This window comes from Callorhinus ursinus, unplaced genomic scaffold (assembly GCF_003265705.2).
Source record: "Callorhinus ursinus isolate GAN/ISIS: 27379988/994484 unplaced genomic scaffold, GSC_fseal_2.0 scaffold15, whole genome shotgun sequence".
Taxonomy (NCBI): domain Eukaryota; kingdom Metazoa; phylum Chordata; class Mammalia; order Carnivora; family Otariidae; genus Callorhinus; species Callorhinus ursinus.
In genome coordinates this window covers 40687629-40715204 of record NW_027397077.1, presented here as the reverse complement: position 1 = coordinate 40715204, position 27576 = coordinate 40687629, and the positions used below count along the sequence as shown (strand labels likewise).

The 27576-nt window shown below is 47.2% G+C and overlaps 1 protein-coding gene and 1 long non-coding RNA gene across 3 annotated transcripts in view; one reads left to right on the top strand and one right to left on the bottom strand.

Annotated features, from left to right (window-relative positions):
- Nucleotides 1-27576, bottom strand: part of HRH1 (histamine receptor H1) — an 80636-nt gene that overhangs the window by 42134 nt on the left and 10926 nt on the right. The window contains exon 1 of one of the 2 annotated variants that reach the window (XM_073901652.1): nucleotides 1589-1780. The exons of the other annotated variant lie outside the window; for it this stretch is intronic. The gene's annotated coding sequence lies outside the window, so the exon portion shown is untranslated. Of the gene's footprint in view, nucleotides 1-1588; nucleotides 1781-27576 lie in introns of those variants that run through there. 2 annotated transcript variants of the gene reach the window in all.
- On the top strand, nucleotides 1452-7618 carry LOC141374218 (uncharacterized). Its single transcript, XR_012380955.1, has 4 exons — nucleotides 1452-1566; nucleotides 3308-3378; nucleotides 5506-5846; nucleotides 7180-7618. It is a non-coding gene; the product is annotated as an uncharacterized lncRNA (long non-coding RNA).

Below are 27576 nucleotides of genomic sequence, written 5' to 3'. Positions count from 1 at the left end.
AAAGTGCTTACCCAAATCCTTGCCTCAGGCTCTGCTTTGAGGAGAACCCAAACTAAGTCATCATCTTTCCCCCACACTGCACCTTGTTCCATGGATGGCATTGCTCTCCTCTCAGGTGCTGTGGCTAGAAAACTGGGAACCACCCCTGACTTCCCCCTCCAGCTCACCTCTTGTATTCCAGCCATCTCTAAGTGCTGCCCATTCTGCCTCCTAAATGCTTCTCAATTCCATCTACTTCTCTGGGTCATTTTGTCACCATTTCTGGGCTGGGCCCCCATTGTCTCTCATCTGGACAGCAGCTCTAGACTTCTGTATCCCTGCCTTAACTTTTGATCCTAAATCTGCCCAGATCTGCCAAGCCCCACCAGTATCTCTAAATACTTCCTGGACAACTCCTCTTGGAGGTGCACCTCAAACTTGGCGTTTCCAAACCTCCTTCTGGGGCACTACATCAGTGACTGGTTCCCCCCGACCTTATCAGCCACATGCCTGGAAAGCAGGAAGTCACCTTCAGTAATTCTCTTTCCTTGACACCCCGTTTCTGCCTTGGGAATTTCTTACACATTAACCCTCACCTATTGTTTCGATGTCACTGCCTCCATTCAGGTGGCCCACATCTCCCAGCAGGAATACTCTGACTCTCTCCTAACTGGTCTGTCTGCCTCCATTCTTGCCCTCTCTGATCCCTTCTCTGTTGCTCTTGGAGGGATTTTCCTAAGATGCCAATCAGATCATGGCACCAGTCCTCTCTGACTCTTCACTGGCTCCCCATCTCCTCCAGGATGAATTCCATAAAGATCCCTTATAATGTGGGTCCAAATAGCCTTCACTCCCATCTTCCCCCACAAAACCCATGGCTGAAGCCCCTCCACCCCGACTATTTGTACCCTTCCTTGCCTTGGGCCTCAAGGCTGTAAGAGGTGGGCCCAGGGAAGGGGGTCTCCCTCATCAGCTCAGTCAGACATTTCAACAAGAAGTCCCCACTCTCCTCTTCTCTATCCCAGAGAATGGTACCACCATCCAGCCGCACATCCCAACCCAGAAGCCAGGCAAAACCAGATGTCCAATCCACTGCAACAGTTATTATAATACTAAGAGATGGGTCTCTCAGTCATTCATATGCTCTTGGCATTTAGTTCCTTCTTAAAAATCCTGGCAGCAGGGCCCTGAGGAATGGAAATTAGATCAGAGAGAGTGAATGTCTGGAGCATGGAGAATTGGAAAGTGTGGGGAGGGTAGAAAATAAGCGGATTTGGGTGGGACTTTGTAGGGCAGGGCAATGAGTAAGCATGTGGACGGGTGTGTAAGAACAGAAAATGTGAGGGCATGTAGGACCCACCGCAGCCCTTATGACCTCACAGCTTTGCGGAAGGCTGAGTCAGGGTCGCCATGTCCCCTGTGCTACACATAGCGGAGGCTACAGGTGGTGCAGGGGGCACGTGACTGAGGGTACTGAGGGAGGTGAGGGCCCCACAGAGAGCTGGATAACCCAGCCCTCCACTAGTGAGTGGAATACATGAGGCCGAAAGACAAGCAGAGTTGGAGAGCAGTATCCCCATTTCCCAGGTGAGGAAGTAAAATGGATCACCTGCCATCACCAGCTGGCAAAAGGCAGGGCAGGGACCTTCCCACGACCTGCCAGATGTGGCCTTTCCTCAGCTCCTGAAGGCGAACGCGGTAGCATCATCCACAGTGTGCAGCCGGGGGGGAAGTCTTGGACGAACTGTTTGTTGTTGTTTTTTTTTAAATGATTCTGTGGTTGTATGTCATGACCCTACGACATAACTACACACTGTAATATATTTAAAGATGATCTTCAAAAGGCATGTACGGTGCTGTCTAGCAATTACAATTGTGAAGTCATCCTTTTCAGAAATGATGACTAAATTGGGTTGCGTTTCTTTACCCATTGTTCATTGACTCCGTTGAGTGACCTCCGCAAACGTCCAATCTAGCTAGCTTTGAGGTCATTTTCACATTAATATGCCTTTCCCAGACAGTACCTTTTGTTCAAAACAAAGTAATTTATAGAGCAGTCTATAATATGAAAGATGTTGGATGGGCCCTATTCTGGGCGATAATTTCAGGAGGGGAAAAAAACCCATCCTTGCCTATCTATGATGGGCGAAGTCCCAGGCACCGAAGTTAAAGATCTGAGGAAAGCAGCCAGGGTCCCCACCCTCACGAGGCTCACAGTCTAGAAAAGATGTCCAACACTAAAGAAGCACTTATAATGGAAAGAAATCAAGGGAGGTTATAGGAACATAGAAAAGGAGTTCTAACCCAGCGCTCCTCAAACTTTAATGTGCACATGAATCTACTTGTTAAAATACAGATTCCCTGGGGTTGGGCCTGAGATTCTGCATTTTTAACAAGCTCCCAGGCAATGCTGTTGTTGCTGGTCCATGGACCACAATTTGAGTAGCCAAATGGCTTCTTATGATCTGGAATATAATTTCCTGTGACAGCATCATGCATGGTTTCCCAAACGGCAGCAGCTCAAATATTTTATGGCTTTGAAACTTGGCTGCTCTGAAGGGCTCTGAGGGATGACTCAGTTAAAGGCTCCAGCATGAACACTGCTGTTATTGAGGAGCACTGGCTATGTGCTAGGAGAATAAACGGACCTATCCCGATCCTGATGAAGTGAGCAGTTAAATGGGGGTAGACAAATAAAAATCCAAAAGTCATAATACAGACACATAAGGAGGACTATAACCAGATCACGTTTTGAAAAGATCACTGAGATGCGGTGCCTGGGAGGCTCAGTTGATAAAGCGTCTGACTCAGGTCATGATCCCAGGGTCCTGGGATGGAGCCCTGAGTCTAGCTATGTGCTCAGGGGGAATTCTGCTTGAGATTCTCACTTTCCCTCTGCCCCTACACACACACACACTCTCTCTAAAATAAATAAATAAATCTTTAAAAAAAAGATCACTAACCTGGTTACAGGGAGGAAAATGGACTGGTGGGCCAGACTGTATAGCCCTTTCACTGGGAGTGTGGAACTGGGCCTGGGAGGGCATTTCAGTCTCTCCCTGAGTGGCATAAAACTCTACAACTGTGGATGGCCACTTTCTGCCCCAAGAATGCTGGAAGCAGGGACAGATGATCTGCTCAGAAGAGGGCATGAATGAGACACACAGGACATAACTGGGACAGAGAGGGCTTGCAGGGGAGGGGGAGGGGAGCTCTGTGACACTGGGCCCTTCCTGAGCCTCCTTTGCAGTCCTGCCCTGATTTCCTTGGGATGCCTCTGTATCCTTATGAGGAGTCCTTTGGTTGAGGTGGCTTCTGTCTCTCGCAGCCCAGAGAGTTCTAGAGAATTCTGCAGCACACCTGAACTGAGGCATTCACACGAGGGACAGCACTGTGAAGGCAAGTGGCAATACCCCAGGACTGGAGTCTCCAGATGCCCCATCACTGAAGCCATGCCATCGTGAAAGTTGCTTGGTTCTGATGAATGCCTATAGATTCCTGAGCTCTAACAGGGCCCCGTGAGGTCACCCCATGCCTTCTGTCGGGGGGGGGGGCGGATTTCTGGTCAACCCCGGGAGGGGGAGGGATGCTGGGGGTGGGGGGGGAGGTTGTCAAGGAATCATATGGCAGATATGCCTAAATATGGTCTGGCTGGAAGCACAAATTGGCTTTGAAGGTTCACTGCTGGCACCTCCGGTCAGCTCCAGAGTTGTTTATGTTTCCTCCTCACGTTGGAGGTTTGGGTTTGATTTACAAGGGACTGAGATGAATATGAATCTTTTCAAAAGGAAAACAACCTTGCAGAAACCTGCGTGGTCCAAGGAGCACTCCCTACGATGTTTTGCTCTTTTTGGCTACTGGTAAGAAGAAGATCGAGGATCTGAAAGATTCCTCTTAAAAAGAAAATGTCTGGAAGGAATGTCGAACTGACCCCTCGAAGGTGCTGACTGGATGAGTGCTGTGGAGTGGGAAATCCATTTCTTTATCTCGAAAAGTGTTCTCCTCTTGATAGAGCGGCTTGGGGATTAAATTCAGACATTTGGGCATCCCCAAGTGTGGTGTGCATATCAATGTTGCTTAGCACACTCTTTTTTTTCTTTTTCTTCCTTCTTCGGTCTCACACAAAGAAAATTGTTGTTTTAATGGGTATGCGTATATTTTAAGGCATGTTAGGAAAAAAAAGCATATCAAACCCATCACTTCATGCTCAGGATGAGGCTTAAGCGAAAAAATGAGCTGACTTAGAAAGTTATTAAGTAAATAATAGCGCATCGGTGTACCAAAAGTTGTGACATCCGCAGAACAATGGGACGAAGTGTGGGGAGGCATCGGGCACAGAGTAGGAGCCCTGGCGTGATGGTCACCACTGAGCAAGTGCCTAGAGCATTGATAACCCTTACAACAAGCAGGGGTAGGAATCAGCATTCCTAGTTTACAGCTGAAAAAACAGGCTTGGGGAAATGGGATGGCTTGCCCAAATGCAGAGTACGATACAGCGCCACCGTTGGGATCTGGATGTAGGTCTGTTTGCCCCCAGGCCCCAGATTCTCTGATGGCACCGACCCACCCTGAACAACAGATCATTCTCTCTCACCTCTAGGGAGAACAAGCGTCCTTCCTACAAACACCTCACCAATGCCTTACTTGGGGCACGGTATTTACCCCAATGCACTAATTTATGCCACATTATCTATTCGCATTTGTGCTTGGACAACCCAGTATCAACTGAACAAACTTCAGAACCAGCTCTTCCTGCCACATAGCAGGCCCACCGCCTTGTCCTCAGGAGGTCTGGAGTGAGCAGCCTGGGGCTTCTTGGCTTTGGGACAGCGTGGGATGGCTGGGTCTCTTCCAACTACTGGGGTGGTAAGCCTTGGGGCTTGAGTGAGGACCAGGGAAGGGGCCTTTCAGTCTCGTCTGGTCACTCACTCGGTGTCCAGGTGGGTTTCTGGAGCCACAGTTGGAGACTGATACATTGTTCTGTGTCCTCTGGGCACTTACATTCCTCCTTGGGACTCGCAAGGCAGGCCCTGTGTTCCACAGCCCCTGGCTAAACGACATCTGGATGACACCCTTCTACCAACATCCATAAGGGTTTCCCAGAGACCTCCTGTTTTGCTCCAGAAAGGCTCCTGCTCTCTGCCTACACACAGCCATTCTAGAGGCACATGCTTCCTGCCTGTGTCTCCCCCAGTTACCTGGATTTACGCTATTCTCACTCCCTCAGTGGTCATTTTTCACAAAAAAATAGTGTGTGCATCTTGTAAGATGATCATAACCATATCATTCCCTGTGAGTGGTTAACTTTTGTCTCAGCAAAACAACAAATTGTTACATGTCATGGACCACTAATGTCCTTTGAGGACTGCCAAACTATCCACCCACTGATGCCAAGCATCTCGTTAGAGTCCTGGCTAATACCCATGGAGCACTAACTATGTCCCAAGCACGATTCTAAGAGCTTTGTGTGTGTTTATTTACTTAATTCTTCTTGAGTTAGTTACTATTATCCTCCTAACTTTACAGATAAAGAAAGTGAGTCACAGGAGGACTGAGTAGCTGGGTTATGAAAGAAGAGCCAAGCCCTTAATCATTGGGTTGGTCTACAACATGAGCTTAAGGGTGTCCCCTGGATCCAGAAGGATAGCAGGTTTATCTGAGAGTAAAGAATCGGGTTGCAGTTACCCATGTGCCATGTGACCTTGGATAAAACACTCCACCTCACTGAGACCTTTCTGGCATCTGTACAATGGAGACAAAAATCTGCCCTGCTTGCTCAAAGGGTTTCTGTGAAGATCAGAAAAGATCCCCAAAAACAAATACTTAGTTTTTGGCCAATGTATGTGCGAAGGGACAGAGACAAGTGGGTAAGTCCAATGCTACTCCGGCCTTCAGGAAACATGTAGGGTTTTATAGCAGAGGCAAGGCAGAACACACATGCATTTTCTTCTGTGCACTTCTGCAAACGCTCAGGCCAAATGTTTGAGGCACAGTGAGGACAGCCACCAAGAACGCACTGTGTGATCTGAAATAGGGGCTTCCCATCTCTGGGCTTCACCCTTCTTAACCACAAGGGTAAGAGGAGGTCCTTTCTTAAGGAAACCAGACTTAGTCTGGTTTCTGGGTTAACATATTTGTGAAACAGCCAACGGCTCACATTAGGGATTCTTCTTGCTGGTGGGAGGAAACGGCAGCTATGTGTTGGCTGTTAATGGCCGCTTTACGGGCAACATCAAGGGGTGGTCATTACCAAAGTAATATTTAAAGTTGCATTTTTGTCTCTCCATAATATTAGCATTCTAATTTGGGATCTTGAGCCTGGATGTTCCTTCGCATCCTGAACTACAGACTTACTTCCTCTTTGTCCTGCCTCCCTAGTCGCCAACCTTCACCTCACACAATAGATTCTCTTGTCTAAGCTCCCTTGATCTTGAAACTACTTTAAGAGGAAAACACTAGCCTCGAAGTCAGATGGACCTGAGGTAGAACCCTGACTCTGCAACTTCCTAGTTGCATGGCCCCAACTGGGCAAGACTCCCTCAGCTTCTGCTTCCTCATCGGGGAAATGGAGATGGTAGGAGTTCTCTCACAGGGCTGCTCTGAGGATTAAATGGGGTTGAGCAAGGCACATGCTCAGACATAGAGAAGGCATTCAATAAATGACAGCTGTTATGACTGAGGTAAGATAGGGACTGGATTAGTCAGCACAGGAGCGGTTATGCTGCAGAAACACATCAACACCCAAATCTCAGAGGTATAACCAAGCCAAGGTTAATTTCTCACTCATGCTAAGGGGCCAGTGCAGATCAGCAGGGGATGCTGCTCCATGTGGTCACTCAGGGAACCAGGATGAAGAGGCTTCATCCTCTGAAATACTGCTATTAACACCACAGGTGAAGACAGTGCCAAGGAAGTCCTTTGGACTCAACTAGGTTGAACCAGTCACTGGCCCTGATTGGCTGCAAGGGGCTGGGAAATGCTCTATTAGATGAGCATTACTCTATGTGATACGGAGCCAATTTTTTTCACTTTTGACTCTCCTACAGTGCTTAGCACCATGCCAGGCATGTTAGAGATGATCAACACCACGCCAAGCTTATTAGAGAAATTAAGACCCAGGTCAAAAAGAAGGCTTCTCTGATGATATCATAATTTCCAAGTAAAAATGGTTTTCTCCCTCTTCTTTTTCACTTTAAGCAGATGTTTGCTGTTCTCACCCTACAGTGGATCATTGACACAGGTATTTCAGTTTTATAGACAGCAGTTGTTTTGAGGAAGTTTGCAAATGCCCTTCGACTGAAGGAAGAACCCCAGGTCATGTCCAGACCATGAGTTCACACTTGGAAGAGGAAGAAGAGAAGAGGGGACAGGACTGCCCGGGACAAGGTGATGAAACGTTTGCATCTCTCAACACTGCTCCCAGTGCTTCTCGAGCCCTTCCTCTGGGCCCTTTGGTCACCTGGGGGTGGCTGGGTGGATCAGCGTTATGGAAATCAATGCATGGAGGCAGTATGGCTTGCCCATGGACCCAAAACAAGGCAAAAGTAGACCAATGTTCCTGCCACACTTTTCCCTTCTTCCCAATCGCTGGCAAAGTCCTCCTTCTTGCCCAACATTCACAGAAACTACTGTGGGTCACAAGATGTCAGTACATCTACTCGAGAGAACTGCCACTGATCCCCTCCCCCGCCCTTAGCCTGGATGGAAAAAGGGGGCTCAGGAAAGATTCTTTCCTACAGGAAGGAATCACCTAGCACCCCGTTCTCCTCTGGGCTCACAGGTGTGTTCTGGTCCTGGCTCCACCACCTGCCACTGGGTGACTTTGGATAACACACCACTCTTCCCTGGGCATCCCTTTACTCACCTGTAAAGTCAACATGCATGGAGTGCAGCCTGACAGAAGGGCTGGGAATGTGCAGATGACTAAGCCATGAACCTGACTTCCAAGCAGAGGAACAGGTCAAGTAGGGGCCATGAGGACTGCCTACACCAGCAGCCCAGGCACAGACAACAGGGACAGGGGAAACAAGGGCACTGGGTGGGAGGGGAGCTGTGGAGACCTGGCACCTGCATGCTGCCACCTAAAAACACTTTAAGGACACATTTTCAGGTGACTTTCCAAATGGGCTTATTCCAGTTTCTTAGGAGCTCCCTGTGTTTATGTCATAGGAGATGAAAAACTTCTAATTTACTAAGGTCATTCTGTTGCTACCTTAATCTTTGTCCTCAGTGGCAAGCAGGGCTCACTGTAATGTCCCTGAGGTTGGTTTATTCCAAGCCTTTGGGTCCCCTCTATTTCCCTTACCCTGAGGTCTGGGAAGAAGGCAGGTCTAGAAATGTATAACCCTGAGGGTGAATGGAAAGCTAACTGCAGAATCCGGGGTGGCCTCTAGTCAACTGAGGAGGGGAGGAGACAGAATAGCTCTTGCTAGAATAAGCAGGAAGGCTTGCAGACCCGCAGGGTCAGGAATCACCCAACACAAGCTCTGGATGGGCCTATTTTACAGATGAAAAAACTGAGGCCCAGAGAGGGAGAACTTCAGTCACTAGGACGGATAAGCTGGGTCCTATGTGGTGCCACATGTGGGGTGCCCATAATGACCTTAAATAACAGTGATATCATTATTACTACTGATACTTTACATTAGTAGACCTTTAGGTCCCTTTCAAAGCATGTCCTCTTTTGACTCTTGCATTGGATCCTCACAATGGCCCAGAGAGAACGTCAGTGCTGGAATTCAGCATTCCAGTTTAGCAGAAGGGGAAACTGAAGTTTAGTGAGGGGGAAGGAAACTGCTATTTTGAGTACCTTCTATGTGCTAGGCATTTTTTGCATTGTTCTGTTTTTTTATTTATTTAGATATATGATAAATACATTTGTGCACAGGGTTAGGAAAAAAAGATACTAAAGAAAATAGAGTACAAAATTAAACTATAGGGACTACACCAAAATAAAAAGTTTCTACACAGTGAAGGAAACCACCAACAAAACAAAAAAGCAACCTACTGGATGGGAGAAGTCATTTACAAATGATATTTCTGAGAAGAGGTTAATGTCCGAAATATATAAAGAACTTACACAACTCAACTCAATACCAAAAAACCAAATAATCCAAAGAAGACATCCAGATGGCCAACAGACACATGAAAAGATGTCAATACCACTCATCATCAGAGAAATGCAAATCAAAACCACAATGAGGGATGACTTTACATCTCTGACACACTGTCAGAATGGCTAAAATAAAAAACACAAGAAACAAGTGTTGGCGACGATATGGTGAAAAAAGAACCCTCATGCACTGTTGGTGGGAATGCAAATTGGTGGAGCCACTCTGGAAGACAGTATAGAGCCTCCTCAAAAAATTGAAAATAGAGCTACTTTACAATCCAGTAATTCCACTACTGGGTATTCACACAAAGAAAACAAAATCACTAATTCGAAGGGATATATGTGCCCCTGTTTATTGCAGCATTATTTTCAATAGCTGACATAGGGAAGCAACCCAAGTGTCCACTGATAGATGAACAAATAAAGAAGATGTCACACACACACACACACTCAGGAATATCACTCAGCCATAAAGAAGAATGAAATCTTGTCATTTGCAACAAAATGGACAGACCTAGAGAGTATAATGTTAAGTGAAATGACTCAGACAGAGAAGGACAAATACCATACGATTTCATTCATATGTGGAATTTAAGAAACAAAGAAAAAAGAGACAAAAAAAAAAAAAAACCCAAACCCAGACAAATAGAACAAACTGCTGGTTGCCAGAGGGGCAGTGGGTGAAACAGGTGATGGGGATTAAGAGTACACTTATCTTGATAAACACTGAGAAATGTATAGAGTTGTTGAATCATTATATTGTACATCTGAAACTTATAATGCTGTATGTTAATTATATTTCAATTAAAAAAAAAGAAAAAATAGAGTAAAAAACCCTAGCCCTATCCCCCAGCCACTGAGATCTTATTCCCAGAAGCATCTCTGTTCCTAGCATCCTGTGTCTCCTTCCGGGACAGACCACGTGCACAGAAGCATGAATGTTGACATAAGCTCTTTGTTCCTGCCTTCCTTCCTTCCTTTCTTTTAAACAAATGGCCTTTGATAAGCATTCTATGTCATTTTCTATAAACTGAGTCATTCTTCTTCATAGTTGCATAGTAAGACATATATGGCTGTATGATCATTTATTTAACTGGTACCCTAGAGGTGGATATTTATGGTTATTTCCAAGCTTTTGCCACTTCAGATTCTCTTCAGAAAATCACTGATTCACACATGTGCAAGTCTGTTTGTAGGATGGACTTCTAGAAGTGGAAGTGCTGGGTCAAAGGATTTGTGCGTTTAAAATTCTGTAAGATCTAAAGTGCTCTCCATGGGCTGTACCATTAGTGTGCCACTGGCAATTTCTCAGGGACTCTGTCTCTGCACAACCTTGACAACAGGATGTCTTGTCCAACTTTTAAATCCTTTCCAGTCTGATAAGTTAAAGTGATATGATTGTAGTTTAGTTCATACTTCTTATAATAAGGGAGGTTGAACATCGTTTTACATAATTAAGTGCCATTTGTATCCCCTTTTCTGTTCATGTTCTTTGACTATTTTTTTCTATGGGGTTGATCTTTTTTTTATTGGTTGTAGGGACTCTTTATATATTAAGAAAATTAGCTCATGTGTGAGATATATGTTTATAACTATTTCTTCCCAGGTGACTTATTTGTCTTGACTTTGTTTATCACATTGTAATGAAGACATTTACATGTTTTAGGTCTTAGAATTTATCAAACATTTTTGGTGCATTTTTGATTGTACATTATACTTATAGAAAGTCCATCTCCACTCACTTTGAGACTGTTTTAAAAATCTCTTATCTTCTTCAAGTAGTTGTATTTTGTCTTTTTTTTTTTTAAGTTTTTGATCAACCTGGAACTAATTCTGGTGAAATGAGTGAGTTGAGGTCCAACTTTATATTTTCCAGGTAGCTCTCCAATTGTTCCAATACCATTTACTGAGTGATCCATCTCTTCTCCAGTGATTCGCAATGCCACCTTTAATACACACTAAATTCTCATACGTCTATTTCCAGACTCTTCTGTTCTTTGTGTCTGGCTGCCTGTCTGTTCTGGAACCAGGCACTTTCATCCATGAGCACATTAACCTGCACACTTTTGGTGCAGGTGAGGCTAGAACCAGGTCTCCCAGTCTGTGCTACTTTATCTCCCATAACTGGTGGTGATGCTCTCCTGACCCTGGGGGTGGAGGATCAGAGAGGCCCCAGATCCCGATCCTCCAAAACAGGGAGACAAACCAGGCATGAGAATCAGCTTCTTCCCCCTTTGTTCACTTAGAGGCAGTGAGTGGTATCAGGGCAGAGCTGCTGTCCCTTGTTCTTAGGCAAATAATGTCCATCACGGCACAGGGCCAACCTGGGCAGCTTCCTGACAGCTGGTTAACACATCTGAAGTTCAGGCCGTGCATGCCCCAAGGATATAGAATTCCCAAAGGCAAGTTCCTTGGAAGATGAAAGGGCCTGACCATTGGAATGCTAAATCTGACCTTAGAGCTGCAGAGCTAAAAATACTTAATGTAAAGCCCAATCCTACTCCCGAGGGGTCCGGGAACACCTTCGGAGCCCCGTAAGGTGGGCAGAAAGAGCAGGAAAACTGGAAAGGTGGTTGGAGGTCAAGGCTTCCGCACAACACCAAATGACCCAGTGATGCCATTCTTTGGAAGCCACACATGCTCATATCTGGAACCCCCATCTGCCCTCCCTGAGTGCTGTGAGCCCAGGGGAAGCCAGGCTCAGAGTCCAGAAGTTACTCTAAACAGCATCTCTCAGAATGCCCACATTTCCAGAACAGGAACCACCTCCTCCTCCTCCTCCTTCACCCCACACCAGCATGGCCCCTTAGGTTTACAAACCATCATCACACTGTTTCCTGTATCATCTGAGCTCCCCCAAGAGCAATGCATTAATATTATTCCCATTTTCCAGATGAACAAACTAAGACTCATTTGGAGCGCATGAGTAGCCCAAAGTCAAGACGAAAGAAAGGCACAAAGTGAAAACACAGGTCTTTTCAGTCTATAGGCGAGACCACGAGATGTTCTGGACAGAGGCCAAAGCGGCCTGTCCGCTTAGTCATCTATTTGTTCAATAAACATTCATTCAGCACCAACTTCATATTCAGCACTGGAATCAGGGTGGGGTGTGCAGAGGCTAAGACCTTTCTCACTCAAAGGAGTCAAATAAACAAATAACTACTCTGTAATGTCAAGTGTAATGGGTATATCAAATGCTGTGGGACCTGAGGGAAGGAGCAATTAGCTACTATGAATCAGGGGAGGCTTCCCAGAGGAGGCAATTATGAGACAGAACTTGAATGATGCTTTCATCATCAATGAGTGGGAGCTGATCTATTCCTCAGTGACTGAAAAGTCATGTTCCCGAGCCCCACTGTTATGCCGTACTTTAGAATTTCCCAGGAACCTTGTTAGAAATACCCATTCCTAAGCCTCATCCCAGACCTTCTGAATCTGAATTTATAGTGCTAGTACCCAGACGCACTTGAGTTTTCTCCCAGTCCCCCAGGTGTTTATTGGAGGGTGTGTATTTGGGGACTGCTAGCCAATGCACAGCTATTGGCAGTTTGTTCTTAGGAGCACTATTCATTTTAAGAAAAACTAAATCCAATGGAAAAATAAAGCCAGAAACCCCAGGGATAAACCCCATGCCCATTTATCCTACCACATTCTTTCCCTTGTGCTTGAAAAACATTATCTGGGTATGTTAGGAAAGTGCTTCCTCCACTTCCGTTAATAACGCCCAACCTGTAGAACAAGCTTAGAGCTCTGGAAACTTCTTGTGTCTGTCTGGGAGAAAGCTGGCCCCAGAGACATGAGGTGGGGACGGCAGGCTGTGCCTCACTGGCAGTTTTTAAGAGGAGCAAAACATTCCATGATAAAGAGCGTGGAGCTAGACCGCCTGTGTTCAGATTCTACCTTTGCTACTTCCGAGTTGTGTGACTACAAACAAGTTCCTGAACCTCTTTGTGTCTCAGTTTCTTCATCCATAAAACGGGGGCAACAGTAATATCTATCTCATAGGTTGCGTGAGGATCAACAGAGTTCACATATGTAAAAGGTCTTAGAATCGTGCCTGTCAGATATAATAAATTTTACACAACTAGTTGCTTTCATTATATTACCATAGGGTTTGGAAGTGGAAATGGGGGGGTGGGAGGCTGGCCATCGCCAAGACTGGGGCAGCTCTTATACCAACAGAAGGCATCTTCTCAGACCAACTGTTTTCATTCAGCAAGTCCTGCCCGAGAACCAGCTATGTACATTTACTGCGCTGGGCAATGGAAACAGAACAGAGAGTGAGACACGGTGCCTGCCCTCAAGAGGGGCCAGGCTTCAAGAAACGAGGAAACCATTTCATCATCTGCCTCTCTGAGTGGCAGGGACCAGCCTGGGGAACAGGATCAAACGACAAAGCAAGCTCTCCCGCTGCCTGGTTTCATCTCAAGCTTATTTTTGATGTCCAGCCTAGAACAGAAGAAGGGGGGCAGGAGAGGACAAGAATGTGCAGGTAACAACGAAGATTCTCCTGGGCAGTAGAGTCACCCGCGTGCACACAGACACATGCCCTTGGCCCTCATGGGCCCCTGAGAAGAGCAGGACCAATCCTGCGGCTGTATCTGCCTAGGACAGAATTTGTCTCTGCACTACTGACGCTTTGAGGCACGGGAATTCTTTGCTTAGGGGGCTGCCCTGGGCATTGTAGGATGTTCAGCAGCATCCCTGGCCTCTACCCACTAGATGCCAGTAGCACCCACTCTCCCAACCCTCCCCAAGTCACCACAACCAAAAATATCTCAGAACAATGCCCACTGGGGGCAAAACCACTCTGGGCTGAGAACCACTGCTTTAGAATCGGAGGCCCTCTGCCCAAGAGAACCCCCTCCCGCACCCAGTGAGCACTCAGATGCCTGACTTCTAGAAGGAGAGGCCCAAAGGATCTTGCTTCCCAAACCCAGCCCAGTCTAGTCCAGCGTTGGCCCTAGGGATGGTGAACTTCTAGTCTCCCCAGGCCACCACTTCAATAAGATGGTACTTGGCTGGGCCTAGACTGCATTCAAAATCCTGCAAGTCTAAGAGGTAATGAAAACATCAGATATGACCAGTGCTTTTTCTTCAGGTTTCCTTTGTGGCAATTAGAAAGTTTCTGATATAATCACAATAAACAACAGAAAAGAGAAAAAGGAAAAAGTGCTTTCCTCGGGTGATCCAGGAGATGGAGTCCCAGGGGTCATAGTGTGGCAGCCAAAGAGAGGAGAGCCATTGAGGTGGGAAAATCGATGCTGTCACTTCCCAGACAGGGGCCCTCAGGCAAGGGACTTCACCTCTCTGAGTATCAGTTTCTACATCTGGGAAATGGGCAGGTAGGAACACCTACGACTTTGGGAAGTTGGGAAGGCTGAACAAGATGAGGTTCATGGAAGCATTTCAGACCGTGTTTGCTGCGTAGGAGTTGCTCAGTGCAGGCTAACTCTAACTCCCTCCCTCACCCCCATTTTACAGATGAAAACACTGAGGTGCACAGAGAGGAATGATCTGCCCGAGGTCGCACAGCTGGGCTCCACTGCAGATCTGCTTTAGACCATTTCTGAAGCCAAGAGCAGGAAGTCACTTTCCTTCTCTGGCCTGAGTTGCTTCATATGTGAAATGGGTAGGTAGAAGGGTGGGACAGATTGGATAATATGAGGGGGCTTGTCTGGCCTTGTGAATGAAAAGAATGTTCTACTGGGGTGCCTGGTTGGCTCGGTTGGAGGAGCATGGGACTCTTGATCTCAAGGTCATTAATTAGTTCAAGTCCCACGTGGGTGTAGAGATTACATAAAGAAATAAGTATTAAAAAGTTAAAGAATGTTCTATTAATGATACCAGCTAACAGCTACCCAGGATTTACAGGCACTTTATATACTTTGTATCACATTTTAGGAAACAGCCAGTTACAGATGAGGAAAAGGAGGCCTCATATATCTGATAAGGAAATAATAATCCAGAAAATATAAAGAACTCCAACAATAAAAAGGCAAATAACCCAATTAAAAAATGAGCAAAGACTCTGAATGGAGATCTTTTTCCAAAGATCTATGAATGGTCAATAAGGACATGAAAAAATGCTCAACATCATTAGCCGTCAGGGAAACGCAGATCAAAACCACAATGAAATATCACTACACGCACACTAGCAAGGCTAAAATCAAAAAGGTAAATAGGTGCTGTCGAGGATGTGGAGAAATTTGGATCTTCATACATTTTGATGAGACTGTAAAATAGTGCAGCCTCTTTGAAAAATAGGCAATCCTTCAAAAAATTAAACACAGATACATATGACACAAATTCCACTCCTAAGTGTATACATATGTATGCAATATATACACATATATATTTCCCAAGAGAACATCTCGTAATATATATATATATATATTCCCAAGAGAAATAAAAACCTATTCACACAAAAAAACTTGTTCACAGCAGCATTATTCATTCGAGTCCAAATGAGGAAACAACCCAAATGTCCAACCACTGATGAAGAGATACACAAAATGTAGTGCATCCATACAATGGAATATTACTCGGCCACAAGGAATGAAATTCTGACATATGCCACAACATGAATAAACCCTGAAAACATCAAGCTCAGTGAAAAAGTGAAAGTGAAAGAAGCCAGATACCACCAAAGACCACATATTATAGGACTCCATTTGTAGGAAATGTCCAGAATGGGCAAATCCATAGAGACAGAAAGTGGATTAGCGGTTGCCAGAGGCCAGAGGGTGAGCTAGGGTGAGGGAGGAAATGGGGAGTAGCTATAATGGGTAGGGGCTTTTTTGCAGGGTGATAAGAATGTTTTAAAATTAGATCATGGTGATGGTTGTGCATCTCTGTAAACATACTGAGAAGCACTGAACCGTGCACGTTAAATGGATGAGTCATATGGTATGTGAATTGAGTCTTAAGGCTATTAAAAAAGAAAAAGAAAGTAACAGGTCTAGGGAGGGTCCCGGTGCGCGCCTTTGGAGAAGAAGCGCAGTGAGATGGCGGGAGGCCGCACAGAAAGTGTAAAGGAGATATGGTAGATCACCAGTATCATCCATTTCGGGCACCTAGGTGGGAAATAAGGGACCTGGGATTTGAAACCAGGTCTGTTTCCAAAGCCCATGGCCTTGGCACCCTCTTGAGGAGGGATGCGCTCATAGACTAGGCTGGGGAATGGACCAAATGTATAGGCCCCCAGGGGCGAGGAGCTGGACCCAGAAGGAAAGGAGGACGGCACCCAGAGGTCACGGTCTGGGGAGGACATGAACCTGACCCCCACAGGAGACAAGAGGGCGAAGTATGTACGAGGCAGGGGGCTGTGTGCTGAAGGTCGATGACACGGGCAGGCGGACAGCACCTCCTCCCTCCGAGGCCTGGGTCTAAATGCAATCCAGCCACCTCTTCGTAGCTGCTGGAGGCTCTGGTGTGGGCATGAAGGGGCCCAGATAACAGAGACACCTGCAGGAAGCAGATGTGTCTGAAAGAACCCGATAAACCTCTTCAGAGGGAGGCTGAATTGCCTCAGGGACAGGCTGACTCCTGTCCCTATCTGTGCCAGCTGAGAAGCCGCTGAGTTTAAAGGGAAGCCATAAACAGCTTATAAATCCCAGGTAACTGTGACCCGCTCTACTTAGTCACCCAGCATGAAGGGTCTGCTCTGTGAGCAACTTAGCAGGCAAAGTGAATTGATTCAATCAAACATAAATTCTGCACTTTTCATGCCTGTGATGCACCCAGATGGCGCTGTGTTGGGCACTGGGGGTGGAGGTGTTACAGGAATCCAACAAGGTCTCTGCCCTCAAGGGGCTCATCATCAAGTAGGGGAGACAGACCCTAGCAGGAATCACAACACAGAGTGGTAAGTGTTGTGGTGAGTTAATGATGGGAGCATAGAGCTCAGAGGAGGGACTACTCCCTCATCCTGCAGGAGCTAGGGGTAATTCACAAATGAGGTTATATTGGACTTGGGTTTTGAAGGATGAATAGGAGTTCACCAGAAAAGAATGAGGGAAGTGCCCTTTCAAAATTACTCAGCTGATGAATATCAGGACTTGATATTCTTGACTCCAGGTTGTGCTCTGGAGTATATAACACTATCTTGACATTCCCATTACATTAATCTCTCACATTACAACCTTAATTTTAAAAAGTATAACAGAGAGTATCCCCTTTGGAGTTGATCCTGTTTGAATCCTGGCTTCACCCCTCACCAACAGGATGACCTTGCGCCTAGCTGACAGTAAGCACTCAATATTCATTCATTTCTTTTTCTCCTTTCCTCCTTGGCTATGGGCTTATCCTGCCCAGTCCTAGAGCTAGCTTGAGACACTGGACACCTTCAGGTTCACCAGTAGGTGGCACTTGGAACTGTAGCCAGAGGCCTGCAATGCATAGTCTAGCATGGTGGGGTGGGAATCATGGTGCCCGTGTACTTCTCTAAACCTTAGACCCCACCACCCCACTGTACTGGCCTAGAAGAGTGGCTTTCAACAGGTGGTGGTGGTGGTGTTGTTTGGGGGTATCACCAATGGAGCCTCTGGAAATGGAGGGGGTGTTCTGAGTTATGATGGTGATTCGGAGGGCACAATTGGTATTTCATGGACAGTGGCCAGTGAAGTCCCATACAACAAGCACTGTCCTTTGTCCTGCCTACCTTTCAAAGGTTCCCCCTGGACTATCTGTAGATGGAAACACATGTTTATAATTATCTAAATCCAGAACCCCTACTTCCATTTACGGACACACACAAGAATGCATTGCATGGCTTTAATCTGCTCTGAACGGTCCAATATTGCTCTGATCATGTGAACTGAGGGAAGGTGATACATTCTGAAATTGACGGAGCTTTACCATGGGTTGAATCACTTGGTGGCATTCGATCTGCCAATTCAACACACCTACATCCGCCTGCATTTGTAGCTGTGCATTTCGCTGATTCTAGATGTGGCTGCAGGCATCTGTCTGCCTCAGAAAATCTTCGAGTGTGGGCATGCCCAAGCATTTATGTAGTGAAACCTGTATTATTAGTACATTATAAATGGTTTTCCTTTCATTACTCCTTTACTGTAAGATTAGTTTCTACTAATTACATTAATGTAATGTACATTACATGCTATGAGTTACATTCTGGTAATTACATTCCTACTGTTACTACTATTATTTTTAGTATTTGTAGATAGATTGATCTATGCTTGAATTGCATTTCAGGATGGTAAAGAGGGCATCGCAAACTTCTGGTAATAAAAGGGAGCATTGGGTCTGAGGGATTCTGAACCCCTGGTCTAGTCCATACAACTGTGAATCTTTCCTATTTCCTTGGGATGGCAGACAGTAGAGCTGAAGGATAGGAGCCCGGGTTTGGGAGGCAGAAAGACTTAATTTGAAACCCAGCTCTATTGCTCACAAGTTATATGACCTGGGGGATTTGTATAATCCTGCTGATCCTTAGCTTGCTTGTTTGCAAAATGGGGGTAAAATAGCCACCTCCAAGAGTTACAGTGAGGGTTCAATGAGGTTGACTGTGGAAGGGCACAAATTAAGTGCTCAGTAACAACAGGAACTGATTTACCATTATGTCCTTGTTGCTGTTTCTCCATGGAATCCTCCCCAGCTAGAACCCTGAGCTGTGACCAGGCCTTAGCGTTTCAACCACACCTGCCACTTCCTCTGGCCTGGCTCAGCATTCTGATCTCCAGACAACGAGAGAGATCCATATGAACCATGAGACCAAGACCCCCCTGTTGGGACCATGTGAATCAGGCCTGATTCGCTACTGAATGCTGCCCTGGGTGGTGTGGGTGGAGCGTGTTCTATTGTCTAAAGCTCCTCCAGTCTCTGTGCTGGCTTTGAGCTCACCTTCCTCACTTTTCCCACCACTGCTGGGGCTCTGGTGTGCCCTGTGCCAATGAGTCCATAGGCTGTGGGGACCAGCCAGGAACCACCTTTCAGGTTCTGGCTCTGGCCCCTGAGCCTCCAAGATCAGCCAGGCCCCTCTGCACCAGGCCCATGTCAGCCTCAGAGTGCTAGAGACAGCTGTAGTCCTCCCACGATTAGGCATCCACAGAACCCTCAACTAGTTCTGCATAAGCCACTGAGTGACAGTTCATGGCATACAAACTCTGGAGAGGGCCCTGGGAGCTGGCTTTTCTTATCATCATTCTGGTGGGTCTCTCTGCTCTTTCACTGACCTTTGCTCTCTAGTCCTCTCAGTAAACCCAGTTTTCATTTCCTGCTTCCTGGCCTCTGCTCTCAGGAGCCCCAGGCAGGCCTTGAACCATGCATTTGGCCTTCAGAGGGAACTGATTCCTTCCCCCAAGACACTGGGAACCAGCAGAGTTGTCAGAGAGGAGATGTCCTCTCCCAGCCTCAGAAGACCCAGGGCCATCTCTTCACGGCCTCCTCTCTTTGGCTGAGTCATTAGGAATTCAGAGAAGGTGATGAAGGAAATCTGGTCTTGATCAAGTGTCTGAGAGGACCCAGATAACACACACATGGATGCCTGTCCTGAAGAAGTTCATGGTCTAGCTGGGAGGAGATGATCCTGTAACAGATAACTATAGTTAAATGTGGTACATGTTGAGTATGACATTCACTCTAGAGGCCATGGATTTTCTCACGGCAGGAATGGCCAATGAATTCTGCCCGGGCAAGGTGGGAAGCCTTCCGAGAGAAGTTAACATTGGAATGGGGTATTGAAGGATGAGCAGGAGTTCTCCAAGGCTTGGGCTAGATTCGCAAGCCTCAGCCCATCCTGCTAGCCCTAGAACTCTGGCATGGTTAGCCCATGCCTTTCTTCCTGAGTCACAACCTTGGGGGAAGAGGCAGTAGAGAAGGAATTGAGAATGAAACACAACTCTACACTAGGAATGATCCATATTTAGACTGGATTCTGGTTAAGAGACAATGGCTTCCCCAGAATGTTCCCCAAACATAAGAATCAGTATTTCCCAGAGTCCCACAGAGCATGAACTCCTTAGAAAGTCCTGTATATTATATGAAAAACATGACTCCAAAATCAAATAAATTTCAGAAACCTTAACTTTAACAAAGTCGAGCAGATTTTACTGCAGAATTTCTCAGAGCCTTTAAAAGTAGATAATAAGACAATTATAATTCTTATATTCAAAATAAATTTTTATAAATAATAATTTAATGCTATTAAAATATAATAATTTAACAGCTATCCTTCATTTAGTGTTTCCTAATGTGCAAGACAAGTGCTATGCATCATCTCACACATGTTCATGATAACTTTACGTCATCGGTACTGCCATTATTCCCATTTTGCAGATGAGACTGAATCAACCCAAGAAGTGAAGTTCACTGCCCAAGATCACAGTAAATGGTGGAGCTGAGATTCAAAGCCAGGCTCTGTCTGACCTAAAGTCCTCATCCTTTACTGCGCATTGTGAATCCCTAAGAAGGGAATATGACATGCAGCATTCCCAGACTTAAATAGCCATGGAAACTCCTTCTAGTCAGGGTTCCACAGAGCAACTTTGGGAAACGCTGTTCTACTTTCTTCCTAGTAAAATTCACCAAAGGTAACAGAAGGACTTCTGAGGCTCTGTTTCTCTTTCTTCTTCTCCCTTCTCAGCTGGGCCCAGGGGTCCTGAGTCCTCAGCAGGCCCTTCCATGTTCACCCCAGTGGCCGGCGTGAGAATCCACAGGAGTTTCCAGGGAAGGCCAAGAGTCTAGCCAGCAGTTTCTAACTTGTCTGGCTCTAAATAGATGACCTCACTGGATACATATCACACACAGAGGGTTCCAAATTTTATTCTCAGCTAGTTCTAAGGGACTGCTTCAAACTTAGTAGCTGCTTCTGTCTTCAGCACACTAGATAGGTCATGAACTCAGAATTCCTGCAACATTACCCACTTAGCAGGAAAAAGTATGGGCCCTCTGAGGGCTGGTGCAGTGTCACCCAACAGGGTCCCTGGCCAGACCCAGGCCTGATCTTTTCTCACTTGGACCCTGACATCAGCCTCTGCATTGAGATCTCCAGACTTTTCTTGCCAATTCCTCGTTGCTGGCTCAGTGGCCTTTCAATCAGCAACATTCTGTCACTCCCTTCCTTGGAACTCCTTGATGTCTCCCTAGTGCCCTGGTAAAAGTCCAAATCGCTTGGCCTGATTTTCGGGGTCCTAGGAGATGTGGCAGACTTTGTAGTCCTTGTTCCTTTCTCAAGAGAACACATGGATGAACAAAGGGGCTATAAAAGTGACATGCACAAGGTCTGGGTACCCCGTCCTCAAAGATAGACTATCTCATGGAAGAAGCCAAGTAAGTAGCACCTGCCTCATCTCCTGTCCATATATCTTTTATTTTTGGAGACTCTTTTTAATAAGGAACAGAGAAAAGCTTTCTCCTTACCAAATAAGTAAGAAAGTTATACTGATAGGTCCCATTCGATCCTGCTTGAGACCAGGCAAGAGACCCCAGGGAGGTGGCAAAAGGGATTCAGACATGTCCCCTTGGAGGGCAGTCTCCAAGCTGGGGCAATGCCCTCCTAGTCCTCATCTAAGACCAATGACACATGCCTGTTCGGGGGTCCTGCACTGCTTGAAGAGCAATATACCCACCTTTGCCATGGATCTGGAGGCAAAGCAGGTGAGGTCCGGATGCTTCCTGACCCTGCATCACCTCATTCTATAAGGTGCGTACATGTCATCGTGTTCAAATGCAGATTCTGATTCTGCACGTCTGGGGTGGGGCCTGAGGCTCTGCATTTCTAACAAGCTCCCACGTTATGTTGTTGCTGCCGGTCCTAGGACCACTCCACAAAAGGTAAGTTTCCAGAGAATAAATGGGCAACGCAAACCCTTCCACCCTCCCACCGGGTCTCCTGGCGACCCTGAATCTTTCACTCATGGCTATGAGAAGATTCTAGGTTAAATCAAGGGAGGCAATCCCTAATGATCCTGCTTCTCTGTCTAGGCTTGTCCATCTCCTACCACCCTCCTGCCCGTAAGCTTTATTTTATGCTCTGGCAAAACTTAACTCCTTACAGTTTCCTGCACACACCATGCTATTTGGTTGGAATGCTGTTTTGTTCAGCTGAGACCGTAACTTCTGCCTATAAGCTCATTTTACCTCATTTTGCTGAATTACATCCTACTCATCTTTGAAAACGAGGCGGGCACACCCTTAGGCTGAGCTAAGTACTCCCGCCTAACCCCACCGACATCTGTGCAGCTGTGAGCCTTCCGTCCATCTAGACCATAACACATATCTTATTATATGGAGACTGAGTGGATACGGGTCTGCCCTCCCCACCATGCTGCAAGTTCAAAAGCACAGATCGTGCCTTGTCTGCCTTTGTCTCCTCAGCGCCTAGCATGGAGCCTGGCACTTAGGAGGTGTGCAATAAACGTCTGGCGCACTGATCCAAAGCTGGTAACACCGCCTCCAAGGAAAGAGTTTAGCAGATTCTTTCCACCTTAAAGAGAAAAGACTTAATTTTATAAACAAAGTGTGTTTTGGGGTTTTTGTTTTTGTTTTTTGTTTTCCTGCTTCCTTCCTTGCTCCTGAGTTTAAAGAAAGATGTGAAGATAATAATGGTAATGCAGTTTTGCAGTTGCTTCACCTGGGTTAACTCACTGAGTCCTGTGAGGCAGATCCAGCTATCAACCGCCCTTGAACAGATAAGAAAACTGGGACTCCCGGGGGGCCGCTGACCTGTCATGTGGTGTGCAAGTGGGGATTCCGAGCTTTGTGTGACTCCAAGCCCTGGGGTCCTTCTGCTGAGTTCCTCCAAAGCTGTGGGGCTTGAAGCGTGCATTCTAAATGGGGGAGGGGAAGCCTCACAGTGTCCACGTGCTGGGGGAGGGGGAGGCAGTAGGCGTTATGGGATGGAGTTCCAGAGGGCTGGGGTATGCAGAAAGGGGAAGGGGACACTTTCCTCGAGACAAGGTGTCAAAAGGGATCTAATCATCGAAGGGCACCTGGATAGGGGGGTTAGGTCTCCAAATGGAGCTGTTCGTGCTGCAAGACAGTGAGCAACTCATTTTTGATATCAGTTCACAGAAACAGCCAGAAGGGTTGTCAGCTTTGACTTGACAGAGGTGCGGTAGGGAGGTTGTTTCAAAGTGTAAGACAATGAATGTACTGCTTCTTGAAGGGGATGGAGAGAACAGCGGTGGATAAGGGACTCCAGAACGAGTCACATCTCGGCTTCAGCCTGCCCAAGTCTTGGGGGGCCTGGGAGGTGGCTGCGAGTTGGCCCCACAGGTGGTGCCTATGTGCCACACTCCCTACAGGAACAAAGCCTCCAGTTGAGCCCAGCCAGCCTTTGTCTCCTCCATCACGGCCTGGCTTCCCGCCCCCACTCTGTTCCTCTGAGCCATCGCTCTTATGATGAGCTGGCTGAGGTGGGCCAGAGGGTGAGCAAGGAAATGATGTCCCCTCCCCCTGGACCTTGTCGAGGCTTCTCCTACTCCGCCATCTCTTGGTTTCCATGACAGCATCTGGCAATGAGGCATCTACTTCAAAATGCTGGCAGGGATGCCGGGCAAGAGCCACAGAGACACAGGCCTGGGGGGGACAGAGGGGAGGTCTTAGCTGTTGAGGGCCTACTCTGTGTGGGTGTTGTCCAAGACTTGGCACCCAGCCCCTCCCTTACACCTCACCCCAACCAAGCAAGGAACCTGGTATTGTCCTATTTTATAGCTAAGGAAACTGAGGCACAGACAGGGGAAGTGACATGCTCAGGATCACACAGAGCAGAGCCAGGGTTCCAACTTAGACTTCTGTGGGCCCCAAGCCCAGGCCTTTATTCACTACACTGCTCTGCCTCTTGGCCACGGGTCAGTGGTTCAGGCCTGAAGTCTGCCACTTGCCACAGGCCCCTGGGCAAATCCCTTCACCTCCGTGAGACTCTAGAATGGGGTCGGTGAGTTCCACTGCTCCAAGGGGCTGTGAGGACTGAAATAAGTTAGGGCAAACCCCAGGCTCTTGTTTGGATTTCAGTAAAGGGGTCTACTCTCCATTTCCAACTGGAAATGTCCCAACCCCAGGGTTCTGGCCAGAGCAGAGCCAGGGCTGCCCAAAATCCACCGGGAGAAGTCCAACCCAGAGGTATCCCTTGCATGCTGCCCCACCTCCCGTGTTCCTAACAATAATGGTCCTCATTTATCGGGCACCCACTTTGCACCAGGAGCCCTGCTAGGGCCCTGCTCACAATGAATGACGGCATTAGCCTCCCTGGAGTCATTCTGCCACCACTGTTCCTTTCCTCAGTGTGTTGCCCACACAGCAACCAGTGTGATGCTCTTTAGCACACATTTGCTCATGTCGTTGGAGGTTCCCAGTGTCTTCTGAACAAAAGCCAGGTCCTCACAATGGCCATCGAGGCCTCGCATGCCTGGCGCCGTGGCTCTGACTCGATCCCCTACACTTGCCCTTGCACACTCTACTCTAACTACTCAGGCTTCCTCCCTCTTTCTAGAACATTCCAAACCACCTCTAGCCCAGGGCCTTGCTGTTTGTTTCCTCTGCCCAGAAGGCTTTTCCCTCAGATACAAGCATGCTTCAGTTCCTCATTTGATGCAGATGCCACCCTGCCTACCTAGGTGAATGGACACCCCTCATTCTCCCACCCTGCTTATCACTTACTGCTCTTCACCACTGCAGTTTATGTTCACTTGTTGATGTCTTTCCTGCCTGTCTCCCAACTAGAGCACAAGCGCTAAGAAGGCAGCACCTTTCATCTCATTCTTCCCTGTATCTTAGCCCCCAGAACAGTCTTCGACAGTCATTCATGGGTCATCTGTGGGGTGGCCTGGGGCAAAGTTTCTGGACAACCAGATACCAGCTAGTCCCAACTATAAGTCTGCCTCTTGAAAGGTAGAACGTGAAACATACAGAGCAGCCGCAGTTGGCAGAAATCAGGGACGAACATCCAAAGCCAGGAGGTCACAGAAACGATGACACAACAGACGCCAGGGGCTGGCAGAACCCAGGAAGCAGCACGGAGCCTCCACCTGGGCAGGCATCTTTGTCGGCTTCGTTCTGCTGAGTGTCCCAAGTGCCTAGAGGAGGGCCTGGTACGTAGTAGATGCTCAATAAATGTTTGCTGAATGAGTGAAAGGTGCCATGGAGCAAAAAGAAGAATCAGTTGGCATCAGCAGGAATAACCAAAGCCAAGGAGCAGGTTGCTGAAGCCCCTTGTTGTCCCCGTCCTAGAGAGGAGAGCAGAGGACCCTGCTGCAGGCGCAGGACAGGCTAGTGAGTCTCCAGTGGATCCGAACGACCCTCTAGTTCCCCGCGGGGCCTGGTACTGTCACCTGACAGTGGTGACACTGTTTTTTGTCTTTCTCACATCCCACTCTATGTAGACCATACACCCCAGGGTGCATCTCTGGTCACTGTAACCCCAAAGAACCTGCTAACAGGGAAGGCTTCCTGGAAGAGGTACCACGGAAGGGGGAACTCAGGACAAGCATTCCCGACTCCTTTCCTTTCTTTCTTCCTTTAAACAGCGGCACTAAGATTCAATCTACAAACCCTAAGATTCCCTCACTTTGCTATGTATATTTTAACACAATAAAAAAAAAAAAAAAACAGAATAAAACTCACTTGTTTGAAGTGTACCAAACAGTGGGAACTTAGGGCTTGAGTGGGCAGGGCAAGTGGGAGGTATGGTGGCAGTGAAGTCACGGTGACGAGGAGCGACAAGGAACATCTGGGGAAGGGAGAGCTGTCCAGCATGGATGAGGCCAGTGTGCAAAGGGCCCATGGACAGAACTCTGGCTTGGAGTCTAGGTTTGATGTGGGAAGTCTCAGAAAGAGAACAATTGGCCCCAAACCAGCAGTGGTGTCCGCAGAGGTCATCAGACCTGGGTTCTAGAGCCAGCTCTGTCATTAGAGAAGGTGACCCTGGGCCAGTCCCCATCCCTCTGTCAGGCCCACGTTGCTCCTCGGAAGGAGAGACCCTTGCAACCCTAACTTCCCCTAAACAACGTGGTAAAGAACCGGGGCCGGGAGCCAGATCTGGCTGTGAATCCCAGTTCCTCCACTTTCTGGCTGTGTGATCCTGGGCTCCTCACCATTAAAACAGGGGCAACAACAGTCCTGACCTCACGAGGCTATTTAGAGGGCCAGATGAGTTGACAAATATAAAGCACTCAGCACGACATCAGACACACAGTAGATGCTCAAGGCGTGCCATTATTACCGGTGCCTTGTATTAGGTGATGCCAATAAGATGTGTGAGGACAATACTGTAAAGTAACAAGCATGGAAGTTGAGATCCGCCCCCCACTGCAGTATTTACAAAGTAACATTTAGTGCACAGATACACACAGAGCTCTGTGTCTGGGATGAAAGGGAGTAAGATGCATTCACCGGGAAAACGCTTCGTTTCCCCTAGCGACCAAGGACGCAGAGAGCCCTGGGTGTTCAGAACTGGCACGGTGAGGGAACTCAGCACTGACGGGGCAACTGGGGTGTCCAAACCTCAGGCGTCCAAATCCCTGTCCCTTACTCAAGCTCCCAGCTTCCATCTGCAGAGCCAAATGTCCACTTGAGTTTTCTTCCCTACTTGCCTGCCTCCTTTTCCTGCTTGTAACAGAAGGGAAACAGTGAAATCTCTTGGTATCAGTGAGCTCTCCACACAGAAAACCCAGGGTTTAGTGTTGTGACTGACTCCTGCTACCCAGCCTGGAATTCACACCTAGAGAGATCCACTTTTTATATTTATAGAGGGATGAAATGAATGGAGGAATGTAACCTGAGGTATCAAGCAAAGAGTCAGGATTGCCTTATGCCGAGCAATTTCTAAAACGTTCTGATAATTACTTTTAGGGGCTTCTCGGCACTAAGGAAAAAAGGCAGAGGATCTCAGTTCAAATGCCAGGTTGGCTAAACTAGCTGTGCAACCTTGGACGAGTCACTTAGCCTCTCAGAGCCTCCTTTAGCACTGCACTTTCCCATCTGAGAACCTCACATCTTGTTTCACTGTTACTTGTCCAGCGCCTGTACCACCCTGTAAAGGCAATGGTGTTTCTGTCTGTCCACTGCAGCGTCCCCAGCACACAGTAGGGGCACGATCCCCACAGACAGACTCCTACTCCTGCTTTACCTTTCCACATCTCTGCCGCTGAACCTGGGCAGCCCTGCCTGTTTGGGTTTGGCAAGGATTCCATGCAGCCCCAAGAACTTAAGTGAGAACTTTGTCTTTTGCAGGAACTCTGGTCAAAAGATCCAAGTCCGCCTCTGACCCAGGACTGAACTGCAAGTCTGTTTCTGTTGTTGGCTTGATACAAGAACTCCATAAAGGAAGCAGAGTCACGCGGATGTTTTAGATTAAGTAGAGAAGCTATAAATCCTCTACTCCCACAAAAACTGGAGTGATTTATACTAGGATCCAGATATCAGAAGGCACAATACAATCTATGTCTATAGCCCTATGTGGTAGAGGAAAGCAGGTATGGAGTAGGAAAGAGCTGATTTTTGTGGGCAAGAAAAGTTTTAGAAAA